Source organism: Acipenser ruthenus, chromosome 19, assembly GCF_902713425.1.
Source record: "Acipenser ruthenus chromosome 19, fAciRut3.2 maternal haplotype, whole genome shotgun sequence".
Taxonomy (NCBI): domain Eukaryota; kingdom Metazoa; phylum Chordata; class Actinopteri; order Acipenseriformes; family Acipenseridae; genus Acipenser; species Acipenser ruthenus.
In genome coordinates, this window is record NC_081207.1 from 25,487,795 (window position 1) to 25,501,388 (window position 13,594).

The following is a 13,594-nucleotide window of genomic DNA, read 5'->3' on the forward strand; positions in this document are numbered from 1 at the left end:
TGTGAGATATATGAAGTGATGGTAATACATATTGGATAATATTTACTAGAGTGATGTACAGACTGTTTTCTAAAAAGCCACAGTAATGGGGATGTTGAGTGGGTGTGGGATTTACTTAATATTTATAAAAATCAAACTGCAGATCATCAGCACAGCAGTCAGATCATACAGTAGGTCTACAGGGTATCTAATGTACTAAAACTGAATAAAACAGTGTTGGTTAATACTGACATTTTAAACTTTCAGTTGTACTATCATAGTTGACATTCAGGTACCTCACTGCAGTGGCATGCCAGTTGTCTTGAATTTACTTTGTTAAATGTATTTCTTGTATTTGTGGGCAAAGTTTTGTATACACACAAAAAAAAGTGTCAATGCTGTTCGAACTACAATGATGGAATGTTAGGGCCAGACTGTACAGTGCATGTAGTATGTGGTATTGTATTTTGTTCGGCCTGCTGTGCAGACCAGCAGTTCCACAGTGCAAAATGTTGGATACTGAGGTTTCATATTTTCACCTGAAATATGAGGATGGTTTTGCAAGAACTTGTGACAGGCACGTTTATTAAGCATTCCAGATTATATTAGATTATTATATCAAGCAATTTGCTTAAAATACAATATGTTTGTGTAACATAATTTAACAAATTAGTAATTGCCGTACTGTACTAAATTTGGCTGCCTGATGAATAACACTGTGGATAGTCATGATAATTTTAGATTGATTGGAGCAGTAAACCAATTTTAGATTTCATATTTTAATATAATTTCTAATTGCGTACAGCTATGGGAACGTGCACTTTCTACATCAAAACTGAAAATTGTTTGAAGCTCTGAATGTACAGTGGTCTAACATTTTAATTAAAAACATGGCAAAGTCACTATTTAGCATAACCGCAGTGAACGATGGTCACTGCATAGTTCAAATATTGTGGTACGCCATACGAATCAGTATCAAAAAACTATTTGAGATGCCAACTTATGTTTTCATGGAAATTTCTTGGGCAAAATCCAATGGTATCTTTCACAATTGGGGAGTGTTGTGGTCATGTGACTTTTTGCTGCCCAATGTACTAATTCTGTAGAAAGCCAGATTCCCAAACGAGGATACAGTATTACTACATAGGTTATTTGTTTTTGCTTGTGTTGTCAAATGTTTTCTATGCAGTTTGCAGTTTAAAAAGACCATATCAGTTGGCATGTATTTTTCCCAATACAAAATCAATTATCTATTATCAAAGGGATGGTTGAATTAAGAATTCAAAATAGGGTTACAGCTGTAATTTAGTATTTACGATCATAGCAAGGGATGTATGATGCAGAAGTCATGAAACTTTGCTTGTTTCATGATTCTCTCTCAACTGTGGTTAATTCACGGTTAGGCCATGTTGACAGTAAATTGTACATTTACTTGTACTGTAAGAATCCTTCACTAATTCAGTGTCTGGAGTATTGTACTGTATCTTTTGTAAAGTGAGCAGTAATACCAGGGACATGACCTACAGTAAATGTGCATGTTTGTTTGGTAAAACTTCATTGAAAAATGTCAACATCGTGTTTTAAGGGTTCCATGGAGCATCAAGTACATTCTTAAACAAGCACTCTACAGTACGATTTCAAATATAGCTGTCTTGCTTTACTGGTATTTTTTTTTTTTTTTGAAAGATTACTTCAGAGTTTGTCCATACCTAAGGATATATTGTGAGTATTTTGCTTCTGATGGCTGTGCAAAATTTAAGTTCTCACCCAATGTTATAGAGCCTTCATTGTACCTAGGAATACTACTGTATGTAAAATAGAAAAAATATATATTATATAGACTATAAGTGTTGAAAAGTGGAGATTGAGAAGCATTTTATATTGGCAAAATGTTAGAATAACCATTGCTATGTATAGGTAAGACTCCCTTCACTGTTGCTTTTACATTCACCATCGTTCTCATGCCAAAGTTCAAGGGTTCTTATGTTGAATAAAGGCACAATGTCCCAGTTTAATGTGCAGTGTACTGAGGAGACTCTTCTCCCTCAATTAAGTATATTTTGATGCATCACAAAAGTTGAAAGCGTAAGACTGGTCTGACTAGGGCGTTGTAGATGGGCCTAGAAGCCTGGGATCAAGATTAAGCACTCTCTTAATAAAATTGCCACCTGACTTCTCCTGATCTTGTCTGATAGACATCTGGAGTTGAGGAATGAACTGATACCAATGCCAAGGCCTGCAAAAGCAGTAGAAGTTAGGAGAGTTGTTAGACAACTGGGGAAAAAGAGAATCTGCAAATGGCTGTTAAACTTACATTTTTCTGCTAGCAAATCATTTTGGATGTGCTCTTCATTTTCGTCCATAACTTCAAACTAGAAACTTAGTAATCGGCCTAAATGCAGACAAGTTGTTTATGTCTGTTTGTGCATATCCCGTTTCCACTGGGGGCTGCAAGGTGGTTTCTGGGGGCTGCAGCACATTTCCTCAATGACCCTGACACCAGACAAAGCAATGTTTCCCATGCTAGGAGATTTATTCAGATAAATACTGCTCTTACTGTAGATTCGTGTGTTCTTATCGACTGTAACTACCTTGATTTTGCTATACTGTATTTTTTTATTGTATTTCCAATTCCCAAATGCACCATTATACAAGAAAAGGGGTTATTGTAAAGAAGTAATTTCACATCCCTGTGAATTTATTGGGTGGAGAGATTCTCTGTAAAATGTCTTAAGGGGCTGCAAGCCAAGAACGTTTAGGAACCTCTGCTGTTGTTGTAGGGTATAGAACAGAATGCTGTAGCCATATTTATTTCAACTTCAAGTTGTGTTTTCTTGAGGGGTTTAGATATAAATCCAGATTCAAATCGTCTTCTCCCTACCTTTTTACAAAGTTTTTTCTTGTACATAACAAAAACCTCATCCCTATTGTCTCCAAGAAAAAAAGGAGTGTTTTTTTTTTTTTTTTTTTGGTGCTTGTAAATGCCTGGACGATTCTAATGTGGGAAAGCAAGTTCTTTCATTTTCTCCACAGAAGGAGAAGCATCTGCATATGAATATCCTTTCGGAGAGCGAAGCTGGAGTCCTCATTGTCCATTTGGTCACTGGGGCCTCATGGTGTCCAAACTATGTTATGCAGTCCCTAATCATTTATAGAAGGCATGGGAATGGCTTTGCAAAAATAGGAATGTAAAAAAGAGGAGATGGGGAGGGTTGCCAGACAGCTGTCGTGGGAGTTAAGGAATGAAGCAGTTTTGAAAGTGGCATACTGCTCTGACCTAGTTTTTTAAAAATGGTGGTGGTGTTTGTTGTTGTTGTTGGTGGTGGTGGTGGTGGTGGTGGTGGTGGATTATTATTATTATTATTATTATTATTATTATTATTATTATTAATAAGCTTTTCATTTGTGAAACTCTGGGTGCTGTGATGGACGTTTTTTTTTTTTTCCATGTATAACAAAAGATGCAAGGGGCAGTGCATTTAAGTAAGACCTGTACTGTAGGGCATTATGTAAAAAAACAAAAAGTGGTGTATAGGTAGAACAGAGAATGAAAGCAAAATGAAAGGAGAAAGAAAGCTTTGTATGTGAAACCTGAGTAGCTGGATACAATCTTTCCCTTTTCCTCATTAAAATGTGCCCCCTTGTCCTCCCAATGACTCTGCAGTTGCTGACCCAGTGCCTTTGCAGCTCAACTGCTAAGACCAGGTTGTTGTTCTTGTAAATGAGAACATATCCTTAAGCAAAATCCTGCAGCACTCAAATCCTGTAGGCTATCTGTAGTGAACAGCAGCAATGTATTGCAGTTGGCCAGAGCCAGTTAAATACTGTAGATTCCAGTGCCTCCACTCTGTAGTTTTTCTTTTTTTTAAGTGAATTGCAGCTTGGTATAGAAAATTCACTTTTGGCTCATAATTTTCTATACAAGAATCAGACATTTGCTCTGGGTCATCAACAGGAAATTCCAGGCGGAGTTCTGCAGATTCTGGCTAGATGAGGCTCTGTTGGAGAAGTCAGGGGAAAATGCAGAATATACAGTGGCTTTGTCTTTGAATAGGATTTTCTCTTCATTTTTTTAGAGGATGTTGTAGTACCGTGGGGGTTTTTTTTCTCTTCCCCCAAAGCTTTTTACAATGATAGAAGAAAAAGTGTTTTGAAAGAAAATGTCAGTGTCTGTGTAATATTGGTAAAGCGCAATACAATGTGTATTATTATTATTTATTTCTTAGCAGACACCCTTATCCAGGGCGACTTACAATCGTAAGCAAAAACATTTCAAGCGTTACAATACAAGTAATACAATACTTTCGTTAGTTTTTTTTTGTTTTTTAAACATACTCTTTCAAAATCCGTTGTGGATGATCATTCAAATAAAAATCAAGTGTAGCGCAGCAATTAATTTAAAAACATTACTTTTAATTAAATATTTTATGTACATCCTTTTCTTAATCCTAAATTATAAATAAGTCTCTATCAACTATGACACATACATTTTATGGCAGTAAAGCTAAGCAATTGTTTCAATAAATGTCAATCCGCTTCAATATGTAGCACCCGCACTAAAAAAATATATATATTTTATTTTTTTACTAAAGCTCCACCTGGTGATTTAAACTTAAACAAAAGTAAAATCTGGGGATTGAAAGAGTGGACTACAAGTAGTGGAATTGTAGAATACAAGTTTTCAATTTTTTTTTTTTTTTTTTTTTTTTTTTTTAAATAATTGAGACCATGCAGGTAAGAGTGAAATTGTAGTGGTGAGTTGCCTTTTGATATAGGCATCTATCCTAACAGAAGAAAACTGGTGGCACACAGAATTTTTTCCGCACAAGTGTTTATAGTCATCTGTTTATGACTTAATATACTGCAAGTATTTTAAAAATATTTGGAAGAAAGTTCTATTAAGTTGTATCTTGTTATATTCTGTTTGTTGGTACACACTCTCTTACATACTCTTTCAACTCAAGCAGAAACCTTTTCCCATAATTCTTAATGACCTACTGAAGGACAATGTGGGCTTTGTTGGAGGGGGGGGGGGGGGATGGGATGATATGCACAACTGCCTGAAATCTAATACGAGCCAAATGTTGCTTTCAGGCTGCACTGAAACCTGGCTGTTAGCTTTTGTGTTCGCTGGAGGCTGAAGAGCTGAAAGCCTCTCTGTAGAAAAAGAGTGACGAAATAGTGTTTTGTTTTTTTTTTTTGTTGACCCAGAAAAAAAAACAAAACATTGGTTCATCCTCTTGTACAGATGTTCAGCCGTAGTAAAAAGGTACTTGTTATAAAAATAGACTTTGGCTGACTTCATTGACGTTGAACTATATATATTTGTATTTAAAACGTATACTTGACACATACATAATTGGACACCCAATGTCTTCTTGCTAAACTATTGTAGCCAAGTTAGTATTCTGGGTTTGATTCATCAGTTCGATTGGTGTTCGAGGATAAATTACACAGCCACATGCAATCTAGGGATTGTGTTATTGTGTGCAGCCCTCTGTTACTGGATCATGAACTGACCAGTATTGGCCTGACACTATTGATAGTAAAAAGCTGAATTTCCAGGCCTTCTCAAAGGATACCTTAGGGGACCCTGAGCGTAGTGGAAAATAAAGCACAGACTGAGCTCTCTGGGGGGAAGTGAGTGGAAGGCAGCAATATCTGTTTTTCTCCTTTTGGAAAAGTTGAGGTCAAGCATATTGATGGCGAGACAGGATGAACAACCCCCACCCACCCCCGCCGCCCTGTGCATGTTCATTCTCTTTGGATGCAAGTGAAACCACACTACCATTTAAGGCTAAAAATTTTAATATTAATTTCATGAGTTGTCATGTATTAATTTATAGTGCTACAGAAGTTAATCAGAATATTTATTGGAGGTGTGGGGATTGTGCTGATTTATTTATTTATTTTTTTGTCAATATTTTTTGGAGCCCAGTAAAATAAATTTGGCATTGGAACGAAGCCTTACAATCCAGTATGCACAGCATGCTTAAAACTGTGTGCTGCTTCTCTGGTCATCATCTCTCTATTAAATACCAAAAGGAGCAGTCTGATTTAACATAAAGGAAAACCCTTGTTAATCTTGGTGTTTTCATTTCTTCAGTGATCCCTATTGCAGTACAGATTGCATTTTCCAATTTTTTTATTTTCATCCTTCTGTTGTGCATAACCTGGGGAAACTGCATCAACCTATCCTTCAAAACACCAGGTATTTATAAGATGGAGGGGGAGAGTACTGAGTTACTAACACACTTTCTAGCACAGCTAGTTTGGCTTCTTCAATGTGAAGGCTAGGGACAGAGGTATTTTTTTCATCTATGACAGGTGTGTGTGTCAGTTTCATTATTCTATTATTACTACTAGGCTGTATACAAAGGTTTAATCTCGGTGAGAGTTTTGTTCACACTAGAGCTGTGCTGCACTGCACCTGGCAGCAAACCAGAGCCAGAACAGCAGCATCATGTTGTGCTGTGCTGTGGATGCTGACAGCGGCCTGAAGAGGATGTTGGCTTTAGAGTGTTCAAGCTTCAGTGGCATGCAGCAGAGCTGTTTGACTGCTGCTGACTGGGTTGGTTTTTCTTGTTAAAAAAAAAAAAAAAAAAAAAAAAAGCACATTACAGTGCAAAGCCACATCACTGCCCTCAGCTACTGAGTGTTGCTCAGATTATTACCGTTCTGCTACCAACAGGTTCACCCATTTTCCATCATAAAGAGTGATGTTCACATAATCGACGTATGTTGTTAGGATCGCATCTGTACAGTTTTGTTGAATGTGTTTGTGTTTTTTGGTGGGGTGCTCTATACATTTAGATTTGAGGTAATGATGCTGGAAGAATTTATATTTGTACTAGAGGTGCAACAATGAATCGATTTCTGATCAGAATGGTTTTTATTGTGCAAGCCACAATTAAACATTAATTAATCAATTTATCGTCCACGTGCCCTATTTGAAACCTCACTTAGCTTGCGACTGTACCCAGAAACCGATTTGTTTTTGTGATGAGAAATGGCAGTTATCTAATAACTTAAATCGTATTAAAACAAATGTGCTTGCAAGCTACTGTAGTGACTTGCTGCAGGCTCAATATAGGCTACGCGCATGCATACCCGTGCTCGATAAAGCCTCTACCCCTCCTGTTAACATGAATGATATGAGCTACTGTGTTTCTTATCTGAACTGTTGGTCCACATGTTCTACTGTACACAGCTTTGCTGTCTTTAAGCCTTACATAATCACTTCTCGCTATACTGTCTGATCGGGCTTCAGTCCTTCAGAAATGCACTTGAACCAGCGACTGATATTTTTAGTACCCTCCGTATTTTATGCTGACAAATTGATTATTTTGTAAGCTCATTGCTGGGTTGCCAGAAACCTATTTTATTTATTTATTTATTTATTTATTTATTTATTTATATTTATTTCACTTAAACTGATTGCATCCGGTAAAAGGGGGTGGTTATAACTGGAAAATGACAATGTATTATTTAGATCATCTAAAGTAATGCTAAAAACAGGATGGTGTAGTAACTATTTGGTTATGTAAAATAGTGTCGTATTTCTCATAACCCAAGTGATAAATCTGCCTCTCCAAGTCAGTGGGATTGATGTGGGTTATTTCATTTTTTTTTTTTAGCAGCATTTTATAATTGTTCACCCAAAATGGCTTACTTCTGCAATATGTAATCTACAACAGGGCGCTTTTTTTTTTTTTTAATATAAAAAAGCATATACATTATTTAGGATTGGCCTGCATTTGTTTGTACTGAACATTGCACATTTGATTGGCCAGCTTCTCAGAAGTTAAAATGCCTACCATTTGTTCCAATCCTTTTGAGAGGTTGGGTTTCCATGAAGTCTGAGGTTAACCAGGGTAAATGTCTGGCCTTCTGCCTTGTCAGACAGTAAATACAGTAGTAGTCAGTCAGGGCAGAAACCATCTTTTTGTCTCCATACTGTAGTACAGAAACAAAGTGTAATGTATTCCTAAAGCTTTGTATTGTGCTACAGTGTGAGCCTTCCATATGAATGTCATTTATGTTGGTTAGCCTATATCTCTTTTAAACTGCTCTTCAATTTTGTGATGACACTTGGGTTGAAAATTCCTATGCACATGTTCTTGATGGTGTTGGAATATACATTCATGACTATGGGCCACGTGGGTTAACCATTCATCATGAAATCTAATTTATTTGTGACCTACATTTCAGGATACTGAAATGTTACTGGCTATGGAAGCAATTGTAAACTACAGTGCTTGGGACGAACATATCATTTTCATGTTTGAATATTTGTTCAAGATTTAACGTTCAACGTTTTGGAACACTATTAAAAACACTGTGTTGAAAAATATTCCAGAAGAAAGATCTTAGTTTACCCTCATGAATTGACTACAAAACAAAGAATGCAATACAGTAGTTACTGTTTAAAAAAATAAATAAAATAAAATAGACTGCACCTTGTTTTAAATAATCCCTGCCTTTGTTGTGTCTTCGCAGTAAACCAAGTGACCACAAACACATTTTAATGAAGTAACTGAATAAATAAATACTTCAAATAAATGTGGAAAAGGGGGTGTTGTACAGTAATATATATATATATATATATATATATATATATATATATATATATATATATATATATATATATATATATATATATATACATTTACACACCATTCTCGTTAAAAGGTTGCATCACTCCAGCTGAATAATACTACAGATTTAAGGGTTTATTCGTCACAAATTTGAATTTTGCAAATCCACTTTCAAAGCCCGTGTACATCCAGAAATGTAGTTTTTACTTTCATATTTGTCGTCCAGGAAGCAGAGAAACAGTGAAACACGGATTCTGTTTCCAAAATCAAATTACACTTTTTCATACTTCTCTAGATGATGGGGAAATGGATAGTCAACCACCTGTAACTGGTTGTTTGACAAAATCAAAAAGTCTGGGCATTAGGCCTGTATATTTGTTTTGTGAAAAAGTTACTTATCTACTGTAGGTTCTTGCTGTGAAACAAGGTTGTGAAGGGCAGAGCCCGAATGGAGTTTTATAAAATAAACTTTATTGGTTATCCCCAGGCTACAGTAGTACAATACTGTTGCACTGAATAAGCATACCCCCCCCCAAAAAAAAAAAAAAAAAAAAACCCTTTCTTCATTTCAATTCAAATCTTTATTTAACCAGGTAAAGACATTTGAGAACAAATTCTCATTTAGAATGCTGACCTGGCCAAGAGGCAACATAAATACAACAGACAACAATACATACAGTTAGAAACATTACAGCAATACAAAATTTAAAAAGAAAAAAAAATGCTTATCAGGATCATAATTTACTTTCATGTCGGCTGTTTGGTTTTTTGCACACATGCACAAAAGCGACTAATACAATTTAATTTCCACTGGTCATGGGCTGTAAAGCTGATCTGGGCCCTGTTGCCTAGATACTGGAGTACAGTACGCCAGCCTAGGTTCTGCAGCACTTTATTTGCACACTACACACTTACTATGGGAGGCGATACAGTAGAAGGGAATGGGCTGCTTAATGAGAAATGGGAGTGGCTTTTACAATAATTTGCTCTGAATTTGATTATCTGTTCCATCCAGCTAAAAACTACAGCCAGTTATATTTTCTGTTGTGTTTTTTGTGTAACTGCAGTGGTGTTGCCCCCCAGCTGCCCCCCCCCGTTCACCCATACATACTCTTCTATCCAGCTGTGAGTAATGCACTCACTTTTGTTGTTTTGACTAAGAAACCAACGGTATATGCTTAGTGATACTTCAGCGTTGAGGGTACATGTCGATCAGTAAACGCAAAGCTGCAGAAATTAACAACAAATATATAGTACAGGAGCTTAATTTGCTCTCCCAGAACTGATCCCTGCTTGCTTCTTGAAAAGGTACTCGTGTCCATGTGCTGTTGTACACCAGACCTATTTTGTGAAACTTCTCCTGGAGTGCAAGTAGCATGGAGGTTAGCTCTGAGAGATGCATGCATGCTTGCTTGCGTGGGTGCTCTGTACACTTACTGGTGCAGGAGGTGGAATGAAGATATTCTGAGAGCTTGTAATACAGTGCCTCTGTTGCAACTGCTAATATCTCCTAAACTGTTATGTACTGTTCAAAAATTGTCTCGTAAATTATGTTATGTAGTGTTCTACTTTATGCAAGCTTAATCTTGTGTATTAGGGATTCCTTTCTGGGGGGGGGGGGGTGAAAAATGATGACTTAGTTAAAAGACAGAGACATTTTAGTCTTGCTCATTGGTAATCAATACTATATTAGCAGCATATATGCTGCTAATATAAGGCCTTACTGGAACAATCAATAACCCCAGTGATGTTCTTGCTGTTGCAGTTACATATATTCATCTTTACTCTTAGTGGTTTATCAATCATACGCATGTTGGTTTTCCTTCTCGTCAAGATTTTCTTTTTGTATGTAATTTCTGATCTTTTATTTATTATTGTCTGCTGGTTATTGTTAAATAGGGGATTGTATATTATGAAAGTTGTGACCTGTTTCTGCTCCAGGGCAGTCTTGATTGTACCTAGCTTCTCAATGAGGTTTTCCTTAACTCATTCAGCCCAGCCATGTGGATTTAGAACATTATCGTTGCCGCCGATGCCCTTTCAGTGGATTTCCCCGGTGAAATATATATCTGAAGAAACATTCAAACTGGGTCTCCTGAGTGGCGCATCCAGTAAAGGCACTCTGCCGACCATTGCCAGGAGTTCCCAGCGGACAATTGGCGAAGTGCTGCCTGTGAGGGGAGGTTTAGGTCGGTTGGGATATGCCTAACTTAATGATATGACTAACTTACAGTATACAGAAAGTCTAAATTGCTGTCCTATTATATGCTATTCATCTAAGAAGTAATTAGCCTACCTGTCTAAAGGAGGATCAAGTCTTCTTCACTATCCAGATGTCTTTGTTTGTCACAGAAGTAATCAAACAAATACACCACTTCAGACTTGCTACATTTTTCTGAAACAGTGCAAATGTATAGGCGGCTGTAGGCGTCCATCGGGAGGATTGTCACTGTTCAGAGGACGCCTCAAAGCGTACAACGTGACTCAAATGAAGAGCACCTCCAGTCACTCACCGATGTGAATGAGTTAAAGCAGTACTGTGGAATACAGCAGTAAATAACATTTGAAAATATTTTAACAATTCATAGGCACAAACTAAATAAAGCACAGTGTGTGTGTATATGTGTGAGTGGGTGCTCTGCCGTACTGCATCACAGTGAAGTGAGAATGTTGTAGCAGAGTGCATTATCAAATTGACGGCCCACTCAAGTAAGAGTAATTGGGTGCTCCCATGGAGATTCAGCAGAAAATGTTCTCTGTTCTTGCAGTGTCCTCCTTGTGTAATGCCAAAAAGGACAACACTTTCAAAGTTTGTGCAGCGCAGACCCTTTGTTTGTTTGTTTGTTTGTTTGCATCAATGAGTGTGAACTTCAACGTGGCTTGGAGTTTAGTTGAAATAAATTATGTTTTAAATGGATTTTGAATTGGCAATGTAGCTGGTCATCTTGAGAACCTGCTTCCCAGGAATGAAGTCCACTTGAAAAACAGCTTGACATCTTTGCAAATGCTTAAAAATAACATTGCATCATCTCAGAGCTTCTGTGTAATGTACAATTGTGTTTTACTTTTTAAATGAGGTATTTTATGGATATATTCAATGTCTGTATGATTTGTTCTCGTAGGAGAAGATTTTTCCATAGATGTTGATTATTTTACCAACACCAATTGTTTTTGTGTAATTAAACAAAAGTAAATGTTTCAATTCAGCTTTTTTTGTTTTTTAAAATGGTCCAATACACCATTTTAGAGAAACAAAACAGATCTTGCCGGAGTAGATCTTGCTCAATAGTAGACAGCAAATGACAGCAATTACATTACTGTTTGAGGATGTTGTATTTTCTTCCTGACTGTGCAGGGCCATATTGATGATGATGATGGACCTTTAATGCAGATCATTTGCAAGTCAACATTTACAGTTGGCTTATCCTGTACAGTTTATAGGTTGTACAAAATTCTTGGGTGCATTTTAAAAATGTATACTTGGAATATTCTTGAAAATGCAATCAAAATATTTCCCTGACTCTCCTGAAAGCTGCCTATCCCAGTATAAATCAGCATCAAAGATGTGCTGCAGTGATTAATTCATCTGCACCCTGAAGCTAGCATGCAAGTAAACAGAAAGCCCTTGGTGAAATGGTCATGCAGTTATCAGCTGCTTGTGCAGCTCAAAAGGAACTGCAGACAGTTTGAAAAACAATGTGGACATTCTACATCTCCTGCTCTACAGTAAGCAAAACTTCCTAGAATGTGTGTGGGTGTTTCTTTACTGCAATTGTTTTAAATGGTATAAAAGCAACCCCACATGTGCCTAAAGGGGAGGTAAATGTGTGGTGGTAATATTTCCCATCCCCATTTATATTTAAATCTGAATATTGTGGGCATGAATGATATAGTAGTTAGGTACTGTTTTCCCTTGGAAAAGCATGTACAGAACATGTTTGAGTATGTTTGATCAAATATCTACTGTACTTTTTCTGTTTTGTTTTCTGTAAACCACTTTTAAACTGTTTCCAGAATCTTTTAATTGGAGCATTGGGCTTGAATTTCTCAGGACATGACCCTTTTGTCACTTTGAGATTAATTACTTAGAGCAGACTGCTTCAGTTTCCCCATATGCAGGGGCGAGAAGTATTACAGTTGCATTGTGTTACTGGATTTCAGATATAAATAGCTGTCTTTGATTAGGAGAGCCATGGAAGGGGGGTGGGGTGGGGGGGGGGGGGGGGCGGGCATGTGGTTGTGTGGAGTGCCAGTGTTTACTGGGGTATTTCAGAAGAGGCCATCTGTAGTCCTCCACACAGAGTATGAAATGTATTATGGCTGAGAGAATTCAGAAACACTCTACGTATCATTTATTTATGTTCCTCTTAAGTGGTTTCCATGTGAGCCTGCTTCTCTTGCTGCAAGAGGAAATAAAAAAAAAAAAGCGCAGAGGAATAAAGCATGCATGAATGCAGAGTAAGATCAACCCTGTTTCTCTGTATGCAGGACTCACTTTAATTAAGGCTTAAAAGTTTTTAAATGAAAAATCCTAAAGCGCATAATAGTTATAAAAGGTTTTACCAAATGTTGAGCCTTGTGTTTTATAAGGATCTTGCACTGATTTTCAGTGTTGTAGTATGCATTGTAAACAACTGGAATGGAACGCTTTACGAGAATGAGTGTAACATTTGAAATAATTACCAAGTAAAAAATAAATGACGATGCGTTTGACAGGTAAATGATAAATGCTAGTTTTCACGCAAAAGGATGAATGTTTAGGCTAATCTTTTAAACCTAGATTTACAGCATTTACAACATTGCTATTTTTATGCTTTTGTTATTGATGAAAAAGAATGCATACTTTTGCTCTTTTATACGGTGGGACTTTCTGAAACAGTAGAATAACTGCTTAAAAGCCTTAAACCCTAACTCTATTCTTAGCACTGACATGATGTTTACTAAAAACAGCAACCGTTTCCTGTATAGTCCTGTTTAAGCTTTTGTTTTTTCCACTTTCCTTTACAATGCTATAATTT

At 36.8% G+C, this 13,594-nt stretch overlaps 1 protein-coding gene across 3 annotated transcripts in view; it reads left to right on the forward strand.

Annotated features, from left to right (window-relative positions):
* Nucleotides 1–13,594, forward strand: part of LOC117424180 (ankyrin repeat domain-containing protein 11-like) — a 94,766-nt gene that overhangs the window by 49,026 nt on the left and 32,146 nt on the right. The window lies entirely within an intron of this gene.